At 42.5% G+C, this 26,864-nt stretch overlaps 1 protein-coding gene across 3 annotated transcripts in view; it reads right to left on the bottom strand.

The window, feature by feature from the left end:
* Positions 1-26,864, bottom strand: part of LOC141735520 (polycomb group RING finger protein 3-like) — a 108,185-nt gene that overhangs the window by 52,641 nt on the left and 28,680 nt on the right. For 2 of the 3 annotated variants that reach the window (XM_074568435.1, XM_074568438.1), the window contains exon 2: positions 1,334-1,375. The exons of the other annotated variant lie outside the window; for it this stretch is intronic. The gene's annotated coding sequence lies outside the window, so the exon portion shown is untranslated. The remainder of the gene's footprint in view (positions 1-1,333; positions 1,376-26,864) is intronic. 3 annotated transcript variants of the gene reach the window in all.

Here is a 26,864-nt window from a genome sequence, read left to right as displayed (position 1 = left end):
CTGAAATTCTTTATCTAGTGCACAGTGGCATTTGATCAGAAACATCTTACTTTTAACCCAGTTATTAAGTGAGAACCAGCATCATAACATGATCCCCTACCCTCAAATCCATTATTGGAAGAGAGGAAGCTACTCTCAACTCTAATTTCACAATTTTTAAATGATAAAACTCTTCTCAGATAAAGGATACCTCTTTAAAATTAATTTGTGTCCCAGTTACTGAAAAAGAAAGCAGGAAACATGAAATGTGAGAAATTGGCCCTTTGCAGGTTAGATCACTCTTTAGGACCCTTGCAAACAGAGCTTAGAAGCTAGTGAAATAAGCAGTTCTGTGATGAGCCAAAGAGCTGTTTTTAACCCAAAAATAAGTACTTTTCACTAGGAACCATTCTTTAGACAGAACAATAAAATCCACATTGTGGCTACTTAAAGAAATAGGAGACCTTCTAAAGTTTCAGAGACCTGACTCAATCATGAAGAGAAGGAAACATTTTCTTCAGAAAAATTAGAAAAACGAGACTACTAAAAAGATTGAATAAGACCTAGCTTTCTGTGAGAATGAGTAAAAAAAGGCTATTTTTCTAAAATCTGTTCTAAATTGTAAGAAAGGGAACAGATTCCCTACAATTTCTTGAATGAATCCTGAAATTGATAAGGGAAGAACTAGCAAATTTAATTTCTATGAGAGTGCTTTTGCTAGCAGCTGTAAAGCACTGAATTATTCAAACACAACATATCAACACTGGAGAGGAGTAAGAGGCAGACCTCTGAATAGATGGAACATGAAAACCAAAACAAAAAAACAATCAATCAATCAGATCCAAATATCCAGCCAATATGCCAAAATGATTGTTTGAAGAGAGACTAGTATTTCTTCTTTTTGGTCCTAAATAATGATATGCTATACCAAACTGAGGCTAGAAACAGTATCAGTGCCTGATAGCTCAAGTATTCAACCAAGGGATGGAGTAGAGGAAACGACAAAAGTATTTGGAGTACACTCCAAATTTAAAGAAAATCCATAACAGAAGAGGGTGGAAGAGGGTAGACGTGTCAGTCAAGTATGCTCAGTCATGCTATACTTTCTCTACTAAGGCAATGTCTTGTTAAAATTATCAACCAGAATGGTAAGCAGTATATTACAGACCTCTTCAGTAAAGTTATGCCACTAACAAAACAGGTTTGAAGAAGCAGCTTTCAGAGATTCCAGCAAATAAAACTTAGAGTAGACTCACAGAAACAGAAGACAATCAAAGAGACCCCTCCTCAAAGGAGTGGCTTTATCATTAGCGTATATGCTAGTCAGGAATATTTTGGGCTACATGAGGCATACCTCTTAAAACTGCATTTCTTTTCAGTCTGCCATCCAAGAGACCTGAAAAGACAGAAAAATAATCTGGAAATTAGCATCCAAAACTCCTTAAAATCCAGCCACCACATAGAAATCTTAACCTACTAAGCTCACCTAACAATATGCACATGTATTCATTCAAAACAACTCAAAGGAAAAACAAATGTTCATTTTTTATAAAGAAAACAAAGGAAAGCCTGCCAGAATTAGAAGAAAAAGGAACTTCAGGAAACATCCATGTGATATCCTCTATGAAAGGACAAGCTTACCACAGAAAAGTAAAAACAGCCCAAAATTCAAGCAGTCCTGATAGCATGTGGTGGCAAAAATACCAAAAAAATCAATTATCTGCTGTACTGGGTCTGACTAGCATGGAGTTAATTTTCTTCATAGCAGCCTGTATGGTGCTAACCACCAGCACAAAGGGGATTGCTCAGGACTTCAGCTGCCTGACACCTGCAATGCCTCCAAAGCGCCTCTGACAATCACAACACGCACAGTGTCATCCACAGACAGCTTGGAGCCCATCATGGGTAGCAGAGCTTATTCAGGAGGAAGAGCTGTGGCAGTGCAGTGCTGTTTTGGATTTATGACCAAAACAGTGTTGATAACACACCAATGTTTTAGCTATTGCCGAACGGTGCTTACACAGTGTCAAGGCCTTCTCTGTTTCTCACTCTGCCCCGCAGCGCATAGGTTGGGATGTGCAAGAAGTTGGGAGGGGACACAACCAGAACAGCTGACCTGAACTGACCAAAGGGATATTCCATGCCATATGTCATGCAGCAGCAATAAAATCAGAGGGGGGGGGTGTTTGGGTAAGTAGCCATTGCCCAGGGACTGTCTGGGCATTGGTCTACTTGTAGGAGGTGGTGAGTGATTGCCTTTGCATTGTCTTTTTTTTTTTTCATTTTGTCTTTTTTCTTCCTCTTTCCTTAGCTTATTATATTATCTTTATCTCAACACATGAGTTTTCTTGCTTTTGCTCTTCTATTCTCTCCCCTGTCCCGCTGGTGGGGAAAAGTGAGCAAGTGGCTGTGTGGTGCTTAGCTGCTAGCTTGGGTCAATGTACCATATATGCACAAATAAGAACGACAGAAGAAAATGATTGGTCTGTTAAAAAGAAGATTTGTGTTTGAAGACCCACAGCAAGCAGTATTATTCTCAAAATCTATTTAAAAGTATCTGCTCTCCATTTCACTGAATTTTCAAAAAAAATTCAGATGGGAATCTCTCATATCTCCAAAATTTTCATATATTTTCCAACATAAAAGGAAAAAATATTTTTCCATCACTTTCCAAACATAGGATAATCACATGAACATTTTAGCTTCACAAAAGAAGGCAATTTTTTAAAGTTAATTCACACAGGAAATATCCAGATGTTATAAAGACAAACAATGAATACTGCTTCTTTATCTTCTTCCATCAAAATCAAAGGCATAGCCTGTAATTATTAATTTTGCTTTTATATTGCTTAAGGAATGATGAACACTATGGTACAATGAAACTTCATGACAGCAATAGGCAAAAACCAGAATGCAGTGCAACTGAACAATCTCTCAGCACCTCCTTCAGGTACTTTTTTTTACTGCATTCAGAGAAAATTCAAAGAAATGTTAAACATTGCCACACTGAAAGCAGAGTGGCATTAAATGTCTTTCTGTTTGTACTAACAACAAAAAACTTCACACAGAGAATAGAAAATCCCTTGGCTGTAGAGGAGAATGGACTTGAGGATGCATCTGCTGCAACAGAATCCATTCCTTCAGCAAAAAATGTCCTAATTTATATTGTGGTTGAAGAAACTGAATTACAGGTTTATCACCAGAGCATTCTGAGAACACATCACAACACAAGCTTATGATCAGTGAAGATGTTTTCTAAAAGGGATTATCAAATAAATATCTTCCCTTACTTGGAGAGAACACAGCAACGTTGTAATTCAGATGGAAGGAAAGAGTGGCACTTATCTTCTTGAGAGGGGAAAAATGCCAAACTGGTCCTACTGCTACATGCTCTGAATACAATAAGACAATGATGCATTATGAAAGCTAAGAATGAAGTACACTTTTTTTTTCTTTTTTTTTTTTTAATCTAGACCAGCTATTGGTGCCTGGGCAAGGATACTTACTAACCCTTAATACAAACAAGTTCGGGCCAAGTGAGTGCTAACATGCATTAACATGTATTTTATTTTATTTGCAGGAGTACCCAAACTGCTAGGACTGCTCTTAGTAACTTGATAGATTGGCAAACTGTAGTTCTCATCTGTACTAAATGTTTTTTTAATGCAAGACAAGAAGTTAGCCTTCTCTCATCAGAGTCCAGAACAGGAGTGAACACTGTTAAGGGATGTTATAAGGCTGCTACCTCTGGCAGACTCCAGGATTCCTCCTGCCTAGCTGATGGAGACAAGCCCAGGGATCTCTCTGTCCCAAGCCAATGGATGTGGCTGCTGCTTTCCTGTTTGCGGGTTCAACCAGTAACAAGGCTGAGTGTGTAGCCGAGAGATGCGTGCGCATGCACACACACACACACACTCTCTCTCACAGAGGACACTACCATGTCCAGCTACATAAACTGCCACAGACAGGGTGCTGCCTTTAACAACACCCACATATAACATGACTAGAACTCACATAAGACATAGGTACAGCTAGCCAACTTTCCCTCCTCCTCTCTGTCTGATCAGGATTGAAGTTCACTAATGAAAACACATGTACCCTCACTATAGATTCACAAGTACATATACATTCAGAGATCCCTCAAATCAGCACAGCCCCTCTGTCCATCTAATATCCACGCCCAGATCCTGAGCCCTCTTACTCACTATATGGGTCTCTTACTTGCCAGCTAGTCTAGTTTGATACTCACTAGCAACAGGTGTATGCGCTCACACACTCATTTCACAGGCACCCCCACACTCTCAGATCCCTCCAATATCAGCACTGGCCCTTTCACGGAATCACGGAATCACGGAATCTTCAGAGTTGGAAGGGACCTCTAGAGATCATCTAGTCCAACTCCCCTGCTAGAGCAGGATTGCCTAAAGCACATCCCTCAGGACTGCATCCAGGCGGGTCTTGAAAATCTCCAGAGAAGGGGACTCCACAACCTCCCTGGGCAGCCTGTTCCAGTGCTCTGTCACCCTCACTGGAAAGAAGTTTTTCCGTGTATTTGAACGGAACTTCCTATGTTCTAGCTTGTGCCCATTGCCCCTTGTCCTGTCACTGGGAACCATTGAAAAGAGCCTGGCTCCGTCCTCCTTAAACCCACCCTTTAGATACTTGTAAACATTAATCAGGTCCCCCCTCAACCTTCTCTTCTCCAGGCTAAAGAGTCCCAGCTCTTTCAGCCTTTCCTCATAAGGGAGGTGCTCCAGTCCCATAATCATCTTGGTTGCCCTACGCTGGACTCGCTCCAGTAGTTCCCTGTCCCTCTTGAACTGGGGAGCCCAAAACTGGACACAGTACTCCAGTTGTGGCCTCACCAGTGCAGAGGGGGAGAATGACCTCCCTCAACCTACTGGCCACAGTCTTCCCTATGCAGCCCAGGATGCCATTGGCCTTCTTGGGGACAAGGGCACACTGCTGGCTCATGGATAATTTGCTGTCTACCAGGACCCCCAGGTCCTTCTCCTCAGAGCTGCTTCCCAGCATGTCCGCCCCTAACATATACTGGTGTTTGGCATTCTTCCTTCCCAGTTGCAGGACCCTACACTTGCTTTTGTTGAACCTCATTAGGTTCTTCTCTGCCCAGCTCTCCAGCCTGTCCAGGTCACGCTGGATGGCAGCACGGCCCTCTGGAGTGTCGGCCACCCCTCCCAGCTTGGTATCATCAGCAAACTTGCTGAGGATACACTCTGTCCCCTCATCTAGGTCATTAATGAATATATTGAACAAAATTGGTCCAAGTATTGACCCCTGAGGGACACCACTCGTTACAGGCCTCCAACTGGACTCTGTGCCGCTGATCACAACCCTCTGGGTTCTGTCACTCAGCCAGCTCTCGATCCACCTCACTGTCACCTCGTCTAGCCCATACTTCCTCAGCTTCCTAATGAGGATGTTATGGGGGACAGTGTCAAAAGCCTTGCTAAGGTCAAGGTAGATGACATCTACGGCTCTCCCCTCATCCAGCCAACCCATTATAACATCATAGAAAGCTATCAGATTGGTCAGGCATGATTTGCCCTTGGTAAATCCATGCTGACCACTTCCAATAACTTCCTGTTCCTCTACGTGTTTGGAGACGACATCCAGAATGAGTCACTCCATTACCTTCCCAGGGACAGAGGTGAGACTAACCAGCCTGTAGTTCCCTGGGTCCTCCTTCTTGCCTTTTTTGAAGATTGGAGTGATGTCAGCCTTCCTCCAGTCCTCAGGCACCTCTCCTGTTCCCCATGACCTTGCAAAGACAATGGAGAGTGGTCTAGCGATAACATCTGCCAGCTCTCTCAGCACTCGCGGGTGCATCCCCTCAGGGCCCATGGATTTATGAATGTCCAGCTTGGCCAAGTGGTCTCTGACCCGGTCCTCCTCAACTAAGGGAAAATCTTCCTCTCTCCCGACCTTCCCCCTTGCCTCCAGGGTATGGGATGCGTGAGGGACGGCTTTATCAGTGAAGACCGAAGAAAAGAAGGCATTCAGTAACTCTGCCTTCTCTGTGTCTTCCACCACTAGGGCACCCGTCTCATTCATCAGTGGACCTATATTTTCCTAGTTTTCCTTTTTCTGTTGATATACTGGAAAAATCTCTTCTTGTTGTCTTTAACTGCAGTGGCCAAGCTGAGTTCTGATTGAGCTTTGGCCCTTCTAATCTTCCCCCTGCATAGCTTTGTTATATCTTGATAATCAGCCAGCCTGATACCCCTGCCGAGATCCTGGGCCTCCTACTTAATGTCTAGTCCAGCTTGAAGTTTGCTAGCAAACTGCAGAGACACATGCACACACCCATGCACAACAGGTTATGGTAAAATACAAACATTCCAACCCCCCTGGCTGGCACCTAGACAGATGAGCCCTGTGACCTGCTGTCCCCACTTCAGTTGCTGATGCTGTGATCCTCACTCACCCTGGTCTCCCCAGTAGCTGGCACCCAGGACACAAACGGGCCCTATGACCTACGGTCCCGGCCCAGTGGTTGATACCAAGACCCTCACCCACTTCAGTTGCTGTCACTGAGACTCCTACTTGCTCTAGTTGCTGGCACCACAGGCCCAGGGGTGCGTACACCCCTGGTCTGACTCCAATTGCTGGCCCTATATTCACTCATAACCATCTTCCCAATAGTTGACGCTCCAGACACATGCTCCTTAGATCCATGGCCCCTCCAACTACTGATGTTGAGACCCTCACTCACTCCAGCCACCTAAAAGAAGAACAATAAGTTCAAACTTATTTGGAGCAAGGAAGTTTTGCTGGAATTAATAAAATGCCTCAACATTGAAAATATTTTTTCTTCAAAATAAAGTTTTAAAATATTCAAAGCTTTGACAAAATTCTTCCTGCTATGTTTAATAAAATAAACTAGCTAGAAACACCTTTATTGTTGAATAGAAAGAAATAGTTCAATGTAGGAACGTATCTGAGAGAAAATGGCCATGTGAGCCAGCCTCCCTACTGTGAGAGATTAGATTAAGAGCAAAACAGGTGGTAGAAGATGGAATTAGTACATGGGAAAAACGGGAACTGAGAAGGCAGAAAACATGTTGTGCTAATGACTAAGCAATTTACTATGCGAATTCTTGTAACCAATCTGATCTGTGAATGAACTGCATGGACAGCGCGTGGACAGTGTAACTAGCTAATCAGAAATAAGCGAGTCACGTGTACGGCTTCAACACAGGGTATAAAAGATGATGATCTGTGCTTAATAAACGGCTTCTGTTGATTCACATTGGATCGTCTGGAGTCCAGTTATTTCTCCTCAGATGGTGACCCCGACGTGATACCGATCGGCGCTTGGCTTGAGCAACGGAATGCGAGGGGCGGAAGACCCAGAAGGAGATCCACTGGCTGGAGGACGGCTCAGCTGGACTGAGACTGGGCGGATTGGGCGGCAATCCGGAATAAACAGACGACGTGGCCACGGACACCCAGAGAGAGGTGAGCAGCCGGGGCAGGAGATGGGGCAACAAGTAACAAAAGAAGAAGGGGCTATATTAAGACTTCTCCTGCATATCCTCTCTAAGAGAGGGGTGAAATACGATGAGTGTATGCTCCGAAGGTTGTTAACCTGGTGCAGAGGGAACGGATTCGCACCAGAGCCCCAGACAGCTTTGAAATCAGAAATATGGGAGGCTGTTGGGAAAAAACTGTGGGAAGTGATAAGTAAAGGAGACAAAGAGGCATCACCGTTAGCGACGACATGGTGGTTGGTGTTATCGACCTTACAAGACATGAAGGCGGAGCGAGCCACGGCAGCTGGGGCTTTTGCAGCATTACAACCCACGGGAGGGGGATCGAACAGGCCAGGTCCGAAGGTCTGGGACGATCCCCTGCTGATCCCCTCTGCTCCACCTGAGGCCGAGGGAGGAGGCAGAATGTCAGCAGAGACGGACAGAGCCGGAGCTGTTTTGCTCCTGCCATTGCCCACCTCGCCTCCTCCCCTCCCCAGTCGCCTCCCTGAGATAGAAGTGCTGGTTTTGTATGTCTGCTGTGTAAGTGTGTGTGGGCGCCAGCTTATACCTGCTGATCAGCATGTGTGCTACTGTTTGCTTTTGTTGTGTGCAGTGTCGTTAGGTGACTCCCCTTGAGCAGGTGTTCTGCCCGGTGTGGTACTGTTCTCGTACGCGACTAGGGCTGACACTCCGTCAAGTGAAGAAGTTTGTATATATACAATGTTTAGACGTAAGGCGAGCACGCCCCAGGCAGATACACCAGCATGGGCTGTAGAACCGATGGAAGTCCTGAAATATTGGGGGAGTTTTCACCAGCCGACATGTTTACGGTCTCAGGAACGGCTCGCCCGTGCAGGGCGTATCGCTGGTTGTTTGTTGTTTGCCTATAAGATCATGGTTGATTGGGAAAAGGAGTTGAGCCAAAATCTATAGGATGCTCTGTAGGAAAATGAGAAACTTAAGGAAAAATGAGAAACTGAGCTCTTGTTGCAAAGGCAGACTTTTATGTCAGTCGTAAGTGATGGGAAAAAAAAAAGGAAGAAAAAAAAAAGAAAAAAGAAAAAAAAGAAAAAAAAAAAAGAAACCAAACAGGAACAATTAGATGGGAAATGTGCCACGTTAGCACAAAAGTATGCCATACGCATTACGAGAAAGCATCAGAAAAAGAGAAATAGGACACCTGATTCAAAGCAATACCATAGAGATATGTTTTTGTTTTTTTCCTATATGTGTCTATGTTATTGCATGCCTTAGTAGATTGCTCTGTGTTATACCCTGCGAGACTAAAATGAACCCAGCAGAAGCGGTCTCTTGAGCAAGGGGGTGGAATATGGGAAAGCAACGTAAGATCGGAAAGGAGGACTGTAAATACGCTCAAGGGACTCGCACCTGGGTGCTGGAAAACACAGATATCACACCAATTGTTATTCAGTCTCGGGTGCTGGCAAGAAAAACATTTGGATGACATAAGCCTGTAATGGACTCACGGACACCTTATCTAGCTGCTTGAGAATCTTGGCCCGTTGTGGAAGAAGATCAAAGCACAGTACCAGCAAGAACAGGGAGTCCGCATGCGCTCTTGCTAACAAGGACTCTTTTGCTGCCAAGGATTCTTGATAACAAGGACTCTCTTGCTGCCAAGGATAAGTTTAACAATGCTACTAGTACCGCTATTGCTGAGTTATTGCTAGATGTAGATAGTATTCGATATGCGATGTTGCAAAACAGAGCTGCTACTGATTTTTTGCTTTCAGCTCACAGACATGGTTGTCAAGATTTTAAAGGACTGTATTGTATGAATCTAAGTGACCACTCCACATCCATCCATGCCCAGTTGCAAGAACTGCACCGACCGAACCAGCAACTTGTGGAGACCACTGGGTGAAATCTCTTTGCTGGATGGACTTGGGGGTGGGGTTGGTTGAAGCAAATTATACTCATTGCCTGTGTGGAAGGAATTTGTCTGTTATGTTTAGTATGCTGTTTGCCGTGTTTAATAAGCATTATACGATCAGCTGTAGATGCCACTTTGCATCGTACCCTTGCACGAGTTGTAGAATATGTTGCTCTAAAAACTATGTGTGTATCCATGAGAACCTGACCTTCACAGAAGAAGATAACAAGAAGGGATTACAACAGTGTAGTCACGTATCAGGCAGCCGCTGTTAGCAAAGCTGGATCATGAGTTTGGTGAGACTCGCTGCATACGCTGGCCACGCGTGCAGTGACTCTAGCCTGTACTTTTCTACTCGATCCAGTGCAGGAGAGTCTGGTGGGACTCGCTGCGTGCACTGGCCATGCATGCAGTGACTCTAGCCTGTACTTCTCCACTCAGTCCAGTGCAGGATATAAGGAGGCTGTCTCGGGTCAGAGAGGGGGAGAGAGACATGAGCGCACTTTGAAGATACAGGGGATGCCCTGAAGCACTGTGTCTGCCCCCGCGCCCCTCCCCCCCCCATACGTTCTATGTTCATTAACCCCAACAGCTCCGAAGGCATTACAGCATGTTGCAAGATAAGATATAGTCTGCTACTGCTGCAAGACGCATTGAACACCTTCCTACAAGAATTTCAACTTTATGCCCTGACAGGACAATGGGAAGATGCACTCGCAAAGAACCTGACTGCATTAGAGTGGGTATTTTTGCCGATTGTCAGCAGCTGGCTCCTCTGCCATCATTTGCGGGGGTTAACCCACGAGGGCTTCCACCTGATGAACTTTGGCAATCCGATGTTACGCGCATTATGGAATTTGGACATGTTTCAGTTGATTTGTTTTCTCACTTTGTTGTGGCTACTGCTCATACAGGAGAGAAGGCTCGTGATGTTATTCGACATTGGTTGCAATGCATTGCAGTCATGGGAGTACCGAAAACTATAAAAACTGATAATGAACCAGCTTATGTGTCTGCTAAAGTACAGGTCTTTTTTTTTTTTTTACAGATATGGGGTATTAAACATGTCACCAGTATTCCTCATTCCCCGACTGGGCAAGCAATTGTGGAGCGTATGCATCATACTTTAAAAACCATGCTTGCTAAACAAAAAAGGGGGAATCCCGTAGGTATGACACCTCAAGAGTGATTGTATAAAGCAACTCATGTTTTCAATTTTCTAAACATGTCTTCTTTGTCATCCACAGCAGTAGAGCGACATTTTGTAAGAACTGTTGAATGGCCTGAACAACCGAAGGTGTATTACAAGCACCTTAAGTCGGGGTGCATGCTAACCACAGATAATACTGCAACAAATAGAAGTTGTGAGCAAGACAATTCTGTAATGATTTGTACTTCTCATCCGTATGTTTGCTTCAGCTCAAAATGCAAGTATACAAGAATGTAATCAATCTTATTGTGTAAATTTAATGCGAGTAAGGTATAAAACAGCAGTAACATGGATAGGGGATCGTCAAAATGCATTAAAAACACGTCTTTCTCTGTATTGGGATTGGGAGTACAACTCTCGAAGACTTTGTGTTACATCTCTCCCCTGGAATACGTTGCTACATGGCTGAGAAATGGTTAAACACCATCTCCAAGGTGCTTTTGACATGTCGTTGCAACAAAATATTCGTCCTTTACATGATCAGCTAAAAGCCCAAATACTAAAGATTCAAGACTTAATGAACCGCAATGTATTTGAAATATTACAAAAGGATTTCTCGTGGGTAAATCCAAAGAAATTGGCTTTCTGGGCTAAATTTAGGAATCTGGGTATTTATTGCCTTAGCAGGGTTCTTTTTGATTCTGTTTTTAATTGTGTTTAGTATATGACCTGCTAAGAGCGTCACAACGAGTAGAAGCACAAGTCATGGCGACCTTGTTAATAAATGGTCTGGTGTTAAACAAAAAAGGGGGAGATGTGGCAGATCTACGAGCAGAGGCCTGCGTACGGCCAAAGACACAGTGGGCAGAGCACACAGTAAACACAGAGCCAAGAGAACAGTTCATACCTTCACTCCATCCTGTGACGACCATATAACATTTTCGAATCTCGGACAAAGAATAGGGCTAAGTATTCTTCCCTCGCTAGGAACAGCAACGGCATTAAATACGTTGAATAAGATAGGGTGTTGGGCAAGTAAACAGATAAACCTTACAACTGAAATCATATCTAGCTTGCTTACTGATGCTGATAGCATTCGGCATGTTATGTTGCAAAATAGAGTGGCTATTGATTTTTTGCTGTTAGCTCAGGGTCATGGATATGAAGATTTTGAAGGTATGTGTTGTATGAACCTTTCCGACCACTCATCATCCATTCATAAGCAGTTACGGGAGCTGAAGGATAACATGTCCAAATTAAAAGTGGTCAAAAACGGTTTCGATGACTGGTTAAGCTCATGGGGTATAACGGGATGGTTATCAGACTTCCTAAAACAAGGGCTCATGCTATTCTTGGTTATATTATTATTGGTTATGGTAGCCTCGTGTGTTCTCCACAAAGTGACTGACATGATAGAAAATGCCATGCATAAGGTCTGGCTGGCTCAAGAAGAAAAAGGGGGTATTGTAGGAATGTGTCTGAGAGAAAATGGCCATGTGAGCCAGCCTCCCTACTGTGAGAGATTAGATTAAGGGCAAAACAGGTGGTAGAAGATGGAATTAGTACATGGGAAAAACGGGAACTGAGAAGGCAGAAAACATGTTGTGCTAATGACTAAGCAATTTACTATGTGAATTCTTGTAACCAATCTGATGTGTGAATGAACTGCATGGACAGTGCGTGGACAGTGTAACTAGCTAATCAGAAATAAGTGAGTCACGTGTACGGCTACAACACAGGGTATAAAAGATGATGATCTGTGCTTAATAAACGGCTTCTGTTGATTCACATTGGATCGTCTGGAGTCCAGTTATTTCTCCTCAGTTCAATATTTAAAATTGCTTTAATAAGTGAAGCTACAATTAGCAGCATGCATAGCCTCTCTATGAGACAGTGAAGCTACTTGTGAAGGTATTAGATCTTTCATTATTACAGTCATTTCTCAAATACTCATATCTGAGTGGTACTCTTAAATAATTTCTTCCATATGCGGGAAGCTATCATCAGAGGGCGCCACAAACTTCAAAGAGCAGGTAAACAGGTTAATGAATTAATTTTCATCAAGTGGGAGGAAATATGTACAATCCGATCTCAATAAGAAAGGCCTGACAACAAAGGGCATAATAAAATAGCTGTTTTAATAAGAGAGAATAAAAAGAGGAATATTGATAGTGAGTAAATCTTATGTCCCTTCAGATGCTGAGAACCCTGCTTTCATGCAGCATTGGACAGACCCCAGATGGATTTTCCCACAGCATGCTGTGCAGATCCTGTCCATAGAGCGGTTCCTGCTCCCTTCCATGCCATGGTGCCTTTTATTTTGTGTAACAAACATAATTATATATCTTCTCCTGACAAATTGGAATGTTATCTCCGTAATAACATCCACCAGTGCAAAGCACAGACCGGCACAGGACATTTCAGAAGAGTCCCTTACAGCAACTAATCATGCAAAATTATGGGCTTTTCAAGCCTTAAGTACAAGGCCCAGACGAGCAAACATGGCCTGCTCAAGATCACTAACTCCTTGAATACAATGTCTTCTGCAAGGCTCCCAATACAGGCACTCAGTGACTTTTTTTTTTAATTAGTTTTCACAGGTAAGGTCTGCCCTCAGGCCTCCCAGGTCTCTTAGCCCAGTGGCAGAATCTGGGGGAGTGAAGCATTACCCACAGTAGGGGAAGAAAGAATTAGGGAACACTTAAATTGGACGCACACACACACACAAGCCCATAGAAACAGCTGGGATGTATTGAACGGCACTGAGGGAGCTGTCCCATGTTGTTTTGAGGCCACAGTATACTATCTTCGAAAGGTCACGGCAATTGGATTGGTTCTTGATGACTGGAAAAAGGCAAAGGTCACACCCATCTTCAAGAAGGACAATAAGGAGGATCTAGGGAACTACACGTCAGTTAGTCTCATCTCAGTCCCTGAGAAGGTTATGTAGCAAATCCTCCTGGAAGCCATGTCCAGGTACATTAAGGAAAAGAAGGTGACTGGGAACAGCCAGCATGGCAAAGGCAAATTGTTCCAAAGGCCAACCTGATAGCTTTCTACAATGACATGATGGGTTGTGTGGACAAGGGGAGAACAGTGAATATTGCTTACCTTGACTTTAGCAAGGCCTTTGAAATGATCTCTCATAGTATCCTTGTAGCCAAATTGGTGAGATATGGACTGGGTAAGTGGACTAGAAAGTAGGAAGAAAATTGGCTGGACCACCAAGCTCAAAGTTTTGTTGATCAGTGGTAGAAAGTCCAATTGACAGCCTGTTACTAGTGATGTCCCTCAGGGATCAATATTGAGGCCAATACTGTTCAACATCTTTATTAGTGACCTGGATGATGGGACAGAGTGCACTCTCAGTAAGTTCACAGATGACACCAAATTGGGGAGGGTAGTCGATATGGCTGGAGGGTAGGGCTGCTATTCAGAGGGAATTGATAGGCTGGAGAAATGATCTGCCATAAAGCTTAACAAAAGCAAGTGCAAAGTCCTGCACCTGGAACAGAATAACCCTATGCATCAGGACAGGCTGGGCACTGACTGGCTGTGAAGCAGCTCTGCAGAAAAGGAAGAGGGGGTGGATGACAGGTAGACCAGAAGGAAGCAGTGTGCCCTCATGACAAAGGCAGCCAATCATATACTGGACTGTATTAGCAAGAGGGTAGCTGGCTGGTCCACGGAAATGATTCTTGCAGTCCATCTGGCACTTGTGAGACTGCATCTGGAGTACTGTGTCCAATTTTGGGTTCTCCATTACAAGATGATGTTGACACACTGAAGCAAGTCCAACAGAGAGCCACTAAGACAGTAGTCAAACATTGGGACAGGTTGAACAGAGAGGTTATATACTCAGAACTCAACTGGTCACAGCCTTGAGTAACCTGCCCTAACCTTGAAATCAGCCCTGCTTTGAACAGGGGATTGGACCGGATGACCTCCAGAGGTCTCTTCCGATCTAAATTATTTTATGATTCCTCGACACAGGTTCTTCAATTACAGACAGCCTGTGAAACTCAGGAAGAAGAAATCTTGAAAACTTAGTTGGATTTTTGGGGAGTACTTAAAAAGAGAAGGAAGAAACTACTAACAATTACAGTGACGTTCTAGTAGTGTGGTTTTTTATAAAATCCACAGCAACCAGGAGAATTTCTTTGGGTCAGGCCTACACAATAGAAAATAAAGAATAAGCATAATGATTTTTTCATATTCATGAAAGAAACTGCCCACTAGAAAACGTCTGTTTATGAAACTTTATTTCTGATCATCACACTGGAATCCTGCATGACAATTAAACAAGATTTCTTGGTTGAGACATTAAAAGCGGTCTTAGAACTCTGCCCTTCAATGTTTCTAAAATACTTTCTACACAGCACAGAGGTGCACCTTTCTGGTTTTCCACTCATTACATGGATGCATGAAAACATGAGTCTGAATTGCAACATTGCAGCAAGAAAGTACTGAGAGTAGAGATGGGTACAGTACAGTGTACAGTGGGTGTACACTGGTTGAGGATTTTACACAAGATAATGACAAAATCTATACCAAACACTTAATATGGTTTTGTTACCAAGGTTTTTCCAAGCAATGTTAAAACTTTGAGAAGGTAGAGAGCTACAAATCTATTGAAAGGTTTTGCAAGAAAAAAAAAAAAGAACTTCCTTCAAAAAGACAACAGGAATGTGATTACACTGCAAAAGCAACTTCATGCTACTTACAGGAGAAAATCCTGGTACTGAAGAGCATAGACAAGAACCAGTAGCTGCAAGTTTAGGGCAGACAAATAAGGCAGGAGTTTGGTTATCTAATAATTTCAAATGAAGCTACAATAGACTTCTGAAATATTTTTTTAACAAAGGATCAATTTGGCCAAATAAATTCTCCCATTTGTGACAGATCCACCATAGGAAAGATGGTTTAATGGTCTCATAAGGACTATAAAAATAATTGCACTTGTTTTGAGGTTTAAAACTGATATTACTGTAGTTATGGGGTTTACTGTACAGTAGCTGCATATTGTAACCATGCTATGCTTTATTAGACTAGTAAAGTTTAATCTGAACTTTTGTTTGGAAAACCTTTACACCTTTCAACTCCCAAATCCAATCTTCACTAGGTTTTCCCATGACAAAACCTGTCAGAAAATGCTACCATTTTAACCTGATATCTGGTTGCCTTGATTATCAAAGCTGTGTAATCTGATCATTGTATTGTTCAAAGAAGCTCTTATTTCACATGGAGTCTTACTCAAGCAGCACCTACCACACAAGTAGGTTTGCTTTAAAGCTTAGGTACACTTTAGGAATGACTTGAGGTTCAAGGCAAGAGGCTGGACTGCACAGACAGAAGAGTTGTAGATTCCCTCTGGCAGCACCAAGACATTAGCTTTGGTCCACTGTTTGTGAAGCCAGTCTCCAACACAGTTAAGCAAGGTGCGTTCCAGCAGCCTCTTTTCAATTAAAATGTATTAGACTGTTCAAACCATTAATTACTTGGGATATGGTCTTGGCTCAAGTCTCAAGAACAGCCTCTTTTGGGTGCTGAATAATCCCTGCCACAAAAGAGAAGGGGAAACCTTTTCTACAAGATTATAGGTGGAGAAAAACAATCTCTGACCAATCAGATTTGGCCCTATTAAACCAGTTTTCCACTTTTGACAAATGATCACTAGCTTATCTAAACCTTAATTACTCTCTGTGTTCTTCTATTTCCTCTATTTAGCGCTGAGAAAACAAGTTCATACCTGCATCAAGATGTAACACATCTGCTAAAAACTCTGAAGGGGCCTTGAAGGGTGTCGTGGTTTTGGCCGAATTGGCCAATGACGGGCGACAGATGCTCCCCCCCCACCTCCTGCACACAGAGAGGAGGAGGAGAGATAAAGAGATTTACGAGTTTAGAAGAAACTGAACTACTTTAATTAAATATTAATAATAAAATAAAAAGGAAAGAATAAAATAGATACAGTATATATATACAAAACCATATTAAGCTCCCAGGATGATGTCACCAGCAGGCACTGGGGAAGCCCCAGGCTGGACTCAGCGACGGGTGGGAACTGAATTCCAGAGCTGGAGTCAGGGACACATGGATCGGGATCAGAGGCAGACGAACACACAGGGTCCTCCTTGGACATCGGCCATTGAAGGAAAGAGAGCTGACCCTTTGATCCCTCAGCTTTTATACTGAGCATGGGGCAGATGGGATGGAATATCCCTGTTGGTCAGTTTTGGGTCGCCTGTCCTGTCCGCTCCTCCCTGCAGGTGGGACCCCTCTACGCTTTTCTGTTTCCGACCCTCCAATGGGGCAAATAACGAAATTAGCTGACCTTGGTTGTTATAGCAATAAGTATAAGCAAGAGCTTCTGTGCGTACCATTCCTTGGCACAGACTGTAAACGTTGTTCTTATCACTCTGAGAACGAACCGTTTTCGGTACAATATGCTGTTAATTTCAGAGAGTTAGAAGAGGCCTAGCTAAGAAGTAAAATTACTGAACAGACAGTTGGTTCTGTTTTACCTCAAACCAGGAGAAAGGGTCAGAGCTTTCTAAATCTTTAGAAATACTATATAAATAAAGCATGGCCTCAAGGGTAACTTTTTTCATTAATGCCACTTTAACTTTCTCTAAATAAAATCTAGTTCATTATCACTAAACAAAATTATTTATAGATGCAGCAGGCTTTTGAAGGGAAAAAAAATTTCATTTTTGTGCACTATTCTAACGTGCAGTCTTGACAAAATATTACAGAAAGAATTTGCAATATACTAGGAGGAGAATGTTACCATGCGTTTTTTGTTCAGAATTTAGAGTCAGGAATTAAAAGTCATTACAAAGGCACTTTGTTTCAGTTCAAATCACATGTATCATGAAGAGATGGAAACACCTTTGACTTCCAGTAATTAAAGGTTGGCTAAAGAGAGGCCTCAGTCTCATGAAGAACAAAGTTCCTTCAAAATCAAGTCTGCAGTGAGATTCTGCTACAAAGTAGCTGAGCTGCTAAAGTAGCAGACGCAGGACAACCTTCACCCATGTATTATCTTAATTTTCATTAAAACATCCTTTTGTAGTACAGATGAGGGACTCTAGATACCAAATGGCATCTGGCTTTAAAAGCTGTCAGCTAAATAAGGGTGTACATTTGTATTTATGGCTTTCTATGACTTTATGCAAGATAATCAAGGCTCAAAAAGACCACCCCAAAGAAGCCGGAAGCTAAGTGATGCTGTCATCAAATACTATAGAACTTAAGATTTAGTTGTTACGTTTTAAGAGATCTTCCCCTTCCATACCCCCTTAATATATAGAACAAATATATGACTTGTACATAGAATGAAAAAATCCTGTTACACAGGATGTTATACATATGTCTGTATCTACAGAAGCCAAACGCTTATTCACAGAGAATAGGAAATATTTGCTCTCTAGTGAATAATGTTGTAATATTATGTAGTAGAGTATAGTGATTTTTGTACCTACTTATGAAGCAGTTACTGACCTCTATTAATCAGAAAAGAAAATGGGCTCCCGTTCTCATACAGATATTGTTGTATTTCTAATAATGGGATGAAGAAGAATAATCTTTAAATAGCAATCTAAGATAATACTGCTGGATATCAAAGACAATACTGCAGCTATCGATGGCTACAGGCTGTTCAGAAGGGACAGGCAAAGAAGGAGGGGTGGAGGGGATGCCCTCTGCATCAAGAAAGGGATAGAGTGTGGAGTTGCCTCTGAAGAATAGCCATGAGCAGATTGAAAGCCTATGAGTAAGAATCAGAGACTGAGGCAACAAAGGGAACCTTGTGGTTGGTGTCTACTACAGGCCGACCCATCAATGAGAGCCTTTTGTCAAAGCCTTCTTACTCCACCTACAGGAAGCATCGCGCTTGAAGGCTCTTGTCCTGCTGGGGGCCTTCAACCACACCGACATCTTCTGGAAAAGTAGCACGGCGAGCTGTAGGCAATTCAGGAGACTCCTGGAGTGCATCGAAGATAACTTCTTAAGCCAGCTAATAGACAGCCCTACCAGAGGGGATGGGATACTGGACCTGATGGTTACCAATGCAAGCGAGCTAACTGTAATCGGTGACGTCAAAATTGGAGGCAGCCTGTAAGGCTTTTGACACCAGTGATCATGCACTGGCGGAGTTCACAGTCCTGAGTGATATGGGACAGCCAAAGAGTAAAGTCAGGACCCTGAATTTTAGGAAAGCAAACTTCCACCTCTTCAAGGAGTTAGTAAATAGGATCTCCCCTGGGAAACTGCCCTCAGGGACAAGGCAGCAGAACAGAGCCGGCAGATCTTCAAGGATGCTTTCCATAGAGCGCTTTTCCAAGAGCTCTCGACCCCCAGGTGTAAGAGAAATCAGGAAAGGCAGGCAAGAGATCAGCATGGCTGAGTTGAGACCTGCTGGTCAAACTAAAGGGCAAGAAGGAAATGCACAGGCAGTGGAAGCAGGGACAGGCATCCTGGGAAGACTATAGGGATGCTGCCCGGTTGTGTAGGGATGGGGTCAGGAAGGCCAAGGCGCGGCTGGAGCTGAACTTGGCAAGGGACCCAAAGAATAACAAGAAGGGCTTCTAGAGGTATGTCAGCCAGAAAAGGAAGGTCAAAGAAAGCGTACCCTCCCTGATGACCAAGACTGGCAAACTGGTAACAACAGACAAGGAGAAGGCTGAGGTTCTCAACAGTCTTTTTGCCTCAGTCTTCACTGGCAACCCCTCTCCCCACACCTCTCGAGTGGATGGACTGCAAGGCAGGGACTGGGGGAGCAAAGTCCCTCCCACTGTAAGAGATGATCAAGTTCGTGACCACCTGAGGAACCTGAACATATACAAGTCTATGGGACCTGATGAGATGCACCCCAGGGTCCTGAGGGAATTGGCTGATGGAGTTGCCAAGCCACTCTCCATGATATTTGAAAAGTCATGGCAGTCAGGTGAAGTCCCCGGTGACTGGAAAAAGGGAAACATTGCATCCATTTTTAAAAAGGGTAGAAAGGGGGACCCCGGGAACTACCGCCCTGTCAGCCTCACCTCTGTGCCTGGGAAGATCATGGAACAGATCCTCCTAGAAGCTATGCTAAGGCACATGGAGGACAGGGAGGTGATTCGAGACAGCCAGCATGGCTTCACCAGGGGCAAGTCCTGCCAGACCAACCTAGTGGCCTTCTATGATGGAGTGACTGCATCGGTGGACAAGGGAAGAGCTACGGATGTCATCTATCTGGACTCCTATAAGGCCTTTGACACGGTCCCCCACAACATCCTTCTCTCTAAGTTGGAGAGATATGGATTTGATGGGTGGACTGTTCAGTGGATGAGGAATTGGTTGGATGGTTGCATCCAGAGGGTAGTGGTCAACGGCTCAATATCCAGATGGAGATGGGTGACAAGTGGTGTCCCTCAGGGGGTCTGTATTGGGACCAGTACTGTTCAATATCTTCATCAATGACAGACAGTAGGATTGAGTGCACCCTCAGCAGGTTTGCAGATGACACCAAGCTGAGTGGTGCTGTTGACACACCTGAGGGATGGCATGCCATCCAGAGGGACCTGAACAAGCTCAACAATTGGGCCCATGTGAACCTCATGAGGTTCAACAAGGCCAAGTGCAGGGTCCTGCACCTGGGTTGGGGCAACCCCCAGTATCGATACAGGCTAGGGGATGAAGGGATTGAGAGCAGCCCTGACAAGAAGGACTTGGGGATATACTGGTGGATGAAAAGCTGGACATGAGCCGACAATGTGCACTCGCAGCCCAGAAAGCCAATTGTATCCTGGGCTGCATCAGAAGAAGTGTGTCCAGCAGGTCGAGGGAGGTGATTCTGCCCCTCTACTCTGCTCTGGCGAGACCCCACCTGGAGTACTGTGTCCAGCTCTGGAGCCCTCAGCACAAGAAGGACATGGACCTGTTGGAGTGGGTCCAGAGGAGGGCCACGAATATGATCAGAGGGCTGGAGCACCTCTCCTATGAGGACAGGCTGAGAGAGTTGGGGTTGTTCAGCCTGGAGAAGAGAAGGCTCCAGGGAGACCTTATTGTGGCCTTTCAGTATATAAAGGGGGCTTATAAGAAAGATGGGGACAAACGTTTTAGCAGGGCCAGTTGAAATAGGATAAGGGGTAATGGCTTTAAAGTAAAAGAGGGTAGATTTAGACTAGATATAAGGAAGGATTTTTTTACAATGAGGGTGGTGAGACACTGGTACTGGTTGCCCAGAGAGGTGGTAGATGCCCCATCCCTGGAAACGTTCAAGGTCAGGTTGGATGGGGCTCTGAGCAACCTGATCTAGTTGAAGATGTCCCTGCTCATTGCAGGGGAGTTGGACTAGATGACCTTTAAAGGTCCCTTCCAACCCAAACTATTCTATGATTCTATATTTACTAGGAAGCCTTCAAAAATTCACATGCTTAGCTGTCTGACTCCATCTATTAGAACAGGCACAATGATAGATGAGTAAAGCATTGACTGCTAAAAAGCAAGTCTGTCATGAGAAGCCAGGAGCCACCAGCTGCCAAAAAGTTAGGAAGGTGCAAAAAATTAACTGTCTGGACATCTATAATTTTTTTAAACATTCCAGTAAAATTTAACAAAGCACAGATTACAGTCATCCAACTCTAGCCAAACTTGAATCCTTAATTTAAAGAGTCTGAAAAAAAATGTATATTTATGCCTCTAGTTAAGATTTCAGCAACCAACAATGGTTTCAATTTAATTTTTCTGACAATCCTGCTCCAGTTGCTCCAACAGAAGATGAGTGAATGAAGTTACTAGAATTGCCCCTAAACCTTGTAAATGCATAACAGCTACCATGTATTCTTTCTGGAGTTCGATGTACCCTCATAACTTTTGACAAGTTATACAACACAAAAAATGAGCCTTGTAAAAACTCCTTTCCTCTTTTGTTCTTGAAATCCTAGAGTAGTTTTAAGATGTACTCTGCTCTGTTTTAGAATCACAGAAAGTCTAGGTTGGAGATCATCTGGTCCAACCTTATTTTGAAAGCAAGGCCTTAGACTAGGTTATTCAGAGCCCCATCAAACTAAGCGTTGAATATTTTCAGTGAGGGAGAGCTCTGGGCAACTTATTCCAGTGTTAAATTGTTCTCACAGTGAAGAATTTTTCTGTTATATCTGAACAGAATTTCCTCTGAAACAACTTGTGCCTGTTGCCTCTTGTCCCATCAATGTGTTTTCTTGTGAAAAGAGTATCTCCACCTTCTCTAACAACTTTAGGCATTGGAAGACTGTGATTAGATCCCCCCCAAGCCTTCTCTTTTCTAGGCTGAAAATCAAGTCCTCCAGTACAGTAACTAATAATGCCCTAGCTAGGACAATTGTAGATTTTTCAGCTGGCGGCTTATTTTGACATGTTGACCAAACCCAAATTAACTATGTTAAACCAAATATGCAAAAAGAAGAGCCTTGAATTACTGATATTCTAAATCCATCTACCTTAGCATGAACTTCTCGCTATTTCAGTGCAATAAACTCTATCAACTACATTTAGCAAACAGCACAAAGGTAAGAAGGTTGTGGTTTCTTTTCCCATTACATTTCATTAGCCATGCTTCTTGCAGGTCGTATCTTCTGAACCCATCTTATGAAATCTGTATTTGGGATCAGACACACAGGCTAAAGGAAAAATTCCATCTCTCACTTTTGCAAGGCTTAATGAAGTCATTATAGGAACCCATCCCTTTGAAATCTCTTTCAGTTGTTGCATGTGCCTGTGAGAAATAAGTTCCGGTCCGAATGAAATAGGCTCAGGCAGAATCCTCTGTGAAGCACATTTTTATTCACGTTCTTGCAAGAGCGGGTGACCTAGCAAGTAGGCACACTCTCAGTTCTCGAAACACACCTTTTTATTCCCTAATCCCGGATGAATTTTTCCCTCCCCTGTTTCCCATTGGTTGGGTACTCCAGGGCTCACAGTCTGTCCGGGGCGCCTAAAATTCTTCCCGGATGTCCTGCCTCTGTTTACTTCTCTTTATGCTACACCTAAAGGGATTATCTGGCTAGTTTAGTTCTTTCCTTTTTGGTAAAAAAATTGCTCAATGTCATTAGCCCTGATTAAATGTTTGACTACCCTTCTAGACACTAATCCGGTAGGAATCAGTTTGTCCTTTTGTCTGTGTGATAAGAGGTGTTCTACAAGCCTTTGCTGGAGCCTCTTTGTCTTAGTCATTCCCTTATCATGTCACCTCTGATGGAAACGGCTTTTCTCCTCTGCAAAAGCAATACCTGCCTTTCTTACATGCCTCATGTAAAATGAATACTACACTTTGTTGGTATACTCCTTCACAAAGTGAAAATTCCAGTATTCTGTAATAGCTGGATAACTGAACAGGGTTTTTTAATTTATTTTATTTATTTATGAGAACTGGAACATTCATCCTTTTCCAAGCCATAACATCAACTGTGAAGAATTCTCCAACTTTCACAGTGTGGGTTCAGAAAGGGCCATTATATTCTCAACATTTAAATGTTTCACTCAACAACATACAGGGGAAAAAAATGAAGTAAAAAAGTCAACAATTAAGGCATACACAAACTAATAATGAATCAGTGTTCAAACATACCTTAAGGAACATATGGAACATACTTTGATTGTTCCAGTGCAGTCTTTTGTCTGTATTCTAAGTCAAGGCCAGTAGCACCAGCTACATTTCCCAAACTATGACAGATAAAATCTTAAAATAGAATGAAAACTCAACTATAGAAATGAAACCAGTATCATCACAATGGTAACACTACAACATTACACTGGCCTAAGGGATGTGGTCTCAGAGAGAAGAGCTCAGTGGAAAATGACAACAGTGTTCTGGGTTGTTTTGTCAAAACATGGAGAAAGACTGCTTCTCCATGAAGCTAATCTTGAACAAAAACTGAAAGGTCTAGATTATCACAGCCACAGAAAAATCTCTCTCAGTGATCATCACAGGAGTGTTTCATTTATGTAAGAGCTGACAGACTCGTTCCTGTGGCTTAAGAAATTATTGCCTGCAACTGTCCACCCCTTGCTAGACATGGCCACCTTGAAGCAAAAATGTATATTTGCACCTCAGATGCTCAACAGTGTGTCATATTATCACAAACCATTGATGAAGGCAGATTTTTGCTAATATAGCCTGAAGATGGTAAAAAGGGCAAGAGGAAATTCTTCAGAAAAGGGGCAGGTGGAGTGAGAACTAGATTCACCAACTTGCCTGTCAGCCAGAATTCTCAGTTTTGTTCTCCTACTGTGGAATAAATACTAAATTGGCTAAAAAATACAAAAGTACAGCATTGTTCACACATTAAGGAAAAGTATAAAATCAAGAGGCTTCTGAGGTAGAAAATAGCCGCAGCTGGCATGAAGGACACAACATCTGTGGTTCCCTGATAAGCTACATGAGGTACGGGACGGGATGCAATTATTCCGTGGCTTTACCTTATGATGTATAGCGGATACAGGAATGGGATGATACCATGAAACAGATAAGCTGCCAATTAGCTGCCCGCTAGATGCTCAGAGCCAACATTTTGTCAAATTTTGATGAAATGCTGTCCTTTGTGCGAACTTTGCTCATTATAATGTCATTATAATACCAAAACACACCTCCATCCCGAAGGCTACCCGCCTCCAAGGTGCGACCACTCCTTCTTGAGTCTGCGCCCTGAATTTCTCGTAAACTATACCTTTAGTTGTGAAGCGAGAGAAATTTACACCAATCATGATAAAAGTATGTATGACTAAAGTCACTCAAACTCCACCTTGAAGATAACAAATAGTATAAAAATAGCCCGAGAGAGGGGGGATACCCAGGGAAGACACCATCATAAAGAATTACATCACTGACTTCTGGGATCAGTCGACGGGCTGAGCCTCTCTTCCCCCCTCCATAGGGACGCCTTTGGGTAAGACTTAGATTATACCGAGTGCTTCCTCGGGAAACTTAGAAATTTCTCTAGAGACTCTCTTTTCTACATTTAAAGCCAGGCTGTATCGTTTATAACTTTGTCGCGCGTTTTGTATATGTAGCAATACTTTCATTTGCACGTGCTTTGCAGACAGTGTATTTATCACCGGCAATCCTAAGAACCTATATATCTGTTGTTTAAATAAACTGCACTTTTTTAAGTAGCTAGTCGTTTTGGTTTCTCACTGAACGCGACCAAAGACTCGAGAGTGGCCGTGCTAGTTCATGAGCACGACTAGACTGAAGGTGCAGTCCACTATTAGTGTATCCAAATCGTAATAGTTTAATACATATTAAACGCGATTGGACTGATAGTGCTGAATTGGGCATCACTCAGAATTTAAACCTAGCCGCACCTAGCCTCCCACCTCGGTGAGGAGTGTTAGAATGCAAGGGGGTTTATCTTCTGCCAAAACCGCTTTGCCCCTTTTCACGCAACACCTACTCAATATATTTCAATTACATATTTGACCTTAAAGGTCTCAAAAAAATATTAGCTGTATTTTCCCTTACTGCTTAGTGCTCATCAGGGTTTGCACTTAAATGAACAGAAGTAGTGAAAAATGTTTTTTAAATTGCCTATTACTAACCACTTAACTCAACCTTGGAGAAAGTAAGCAATTATCAATTACCCTTAATCAGCAGCAGCTGCAGCATTAACGGCCAGCTTTGCTTATTCACCTAGCATGGGAATTTATTACCTTGAGAAGTTTCCCATATCAGCCCTACATATAATAATTTCACTACATGTTAAAAATTTGACTTTGTAGAAATATCTGAATAGAACAAAATATATGACCTTACAGAATAGATCAGTCAAGCCATTCTTCCTTAACCGATGATAGCAACTGTACTCTCCAGCCTCTGAATGATTTATTTTCAATTAATTTGTGAAACTATGTTCTGTATCTAAATTATTCTACAAAACTCCCCCAAATCCCTTAAAACAGGGCATGGATGTCAAGTTTTATGCACAAGGGAAACAGTGATAGATAAGACTGAGGAAAAAGTTGATGAAGAAAACAGCTAGCGGTTTCTACCTTGAAAGTACACAGAGCGAGCTAACACTGCATTAACAGTGAACTGAAACAAAATAATATACTGGGGTGGCAGAAATGAAATCAGTAGAGAAGTGAATCATGAGACCAATTTTTGGTAAAAAACTATGTGGAAAAGTAATATGGAAGTAAACAAGTAATTGCTACATTGTTATTATGTAGTTGTGACTAAAGCATCCACAGAAGCACAAACAGGAATACTGCAATGCATTACATTTGCAAGTATTGTATAACTATTTCACAATGACAGAAGCAGACTATGTATATAGGCCCACAATAACAAGTAATAAAATAGAAAATTAGGAAAAGAGCAAAATCAATAAAGTTTAGCTTGTAGATATTACATTAAATTTCTTCTACATTTTATATAAGAGAACATATGTTATTTTTAAAATTACAGAACTTCCTGAATTATCAAAGCTTTGCTAATTAGCACACAAAATGATGGCTATTATCAAGGTTGTGCGTACACACATTCGTACAACATATTTAAAAAATTTTGGAAGAGAATTTCCTCCACTCTGGTGGGGTTCATCTTTAAACATGATCTGATATTCCATGCAAGGAATAATATACTCCTCCCATCAAATCAAATTTGAAACAGCTCTCTGCCTTTCCAGTATACAATATTTAGTCAGATATTTCTCAGTCTTCCTCCAGGAATTTTTAAACTCCAAGAAAATCACTTTACTAGGTCTTTATTTGTCCCGACTACAAATTCCAAACATCAGACAGAAGTGAGTAACGTACAGCAAAGAGGGGAGAAAAAGTATTTTAATACAAAGATGCCAAGTAATTCAGTCCCCTATTGTTACCCACAGAATAGCATTTGGCTCTTACATGCAATTCGCCAAGAACCACCCTTGGGAACAGAATCATAGACTCGTAGAATACCAGGTTGGAAGGGACCTCAGGGATCATCTGGTCCAACCTTTTATACCTTTTTTTATACCATTAGGGACATACAAAATAATATAATAATATTAATAAAAACATAATACTGGCTCAAATACATACCATTTCTAATACAGTTTTCCCCTTGGCTCTTTAGCAGACAACTTACTAGAACAGTTAACCATAAACTAGTAACATTTAAAGTTTGGCTGATAAGGAGAGAAAGAATCCTGCTCAGGATGTACTCAGAAGCGATTTATATACAGTGCATCCTGAACATCTGAAACAGTCTTTTCAGAGGAAAAAAAAATTGTTCACTTGGGTTTTTAATTAAGAGTAGAATGGGAAATGGGATGGGTGTTTGTTTTTCTTTTATATATGTATTTTCTTGTTAAAATTGACTGCTGCTGTTAAAATGCTGCTA

The sequence above is a fragment of the Larus michahellis genome, chromosome W, assembly GCF_964199755.1.
Source record: "Larus michahellis chromosome W, bLarMic1.1, whole genome shotgun sequence".
In the NCBI taxonomy this organism is placed as follows: domain Eukaryota; kingdom Metazoa; phylum Chordata; class Aves; order Charadriiformes; family Laridae; genus Larus; species Larus michahellis.
This window is presented reverse-complemented; position numbering and strand designations above follow the sequence as displayed.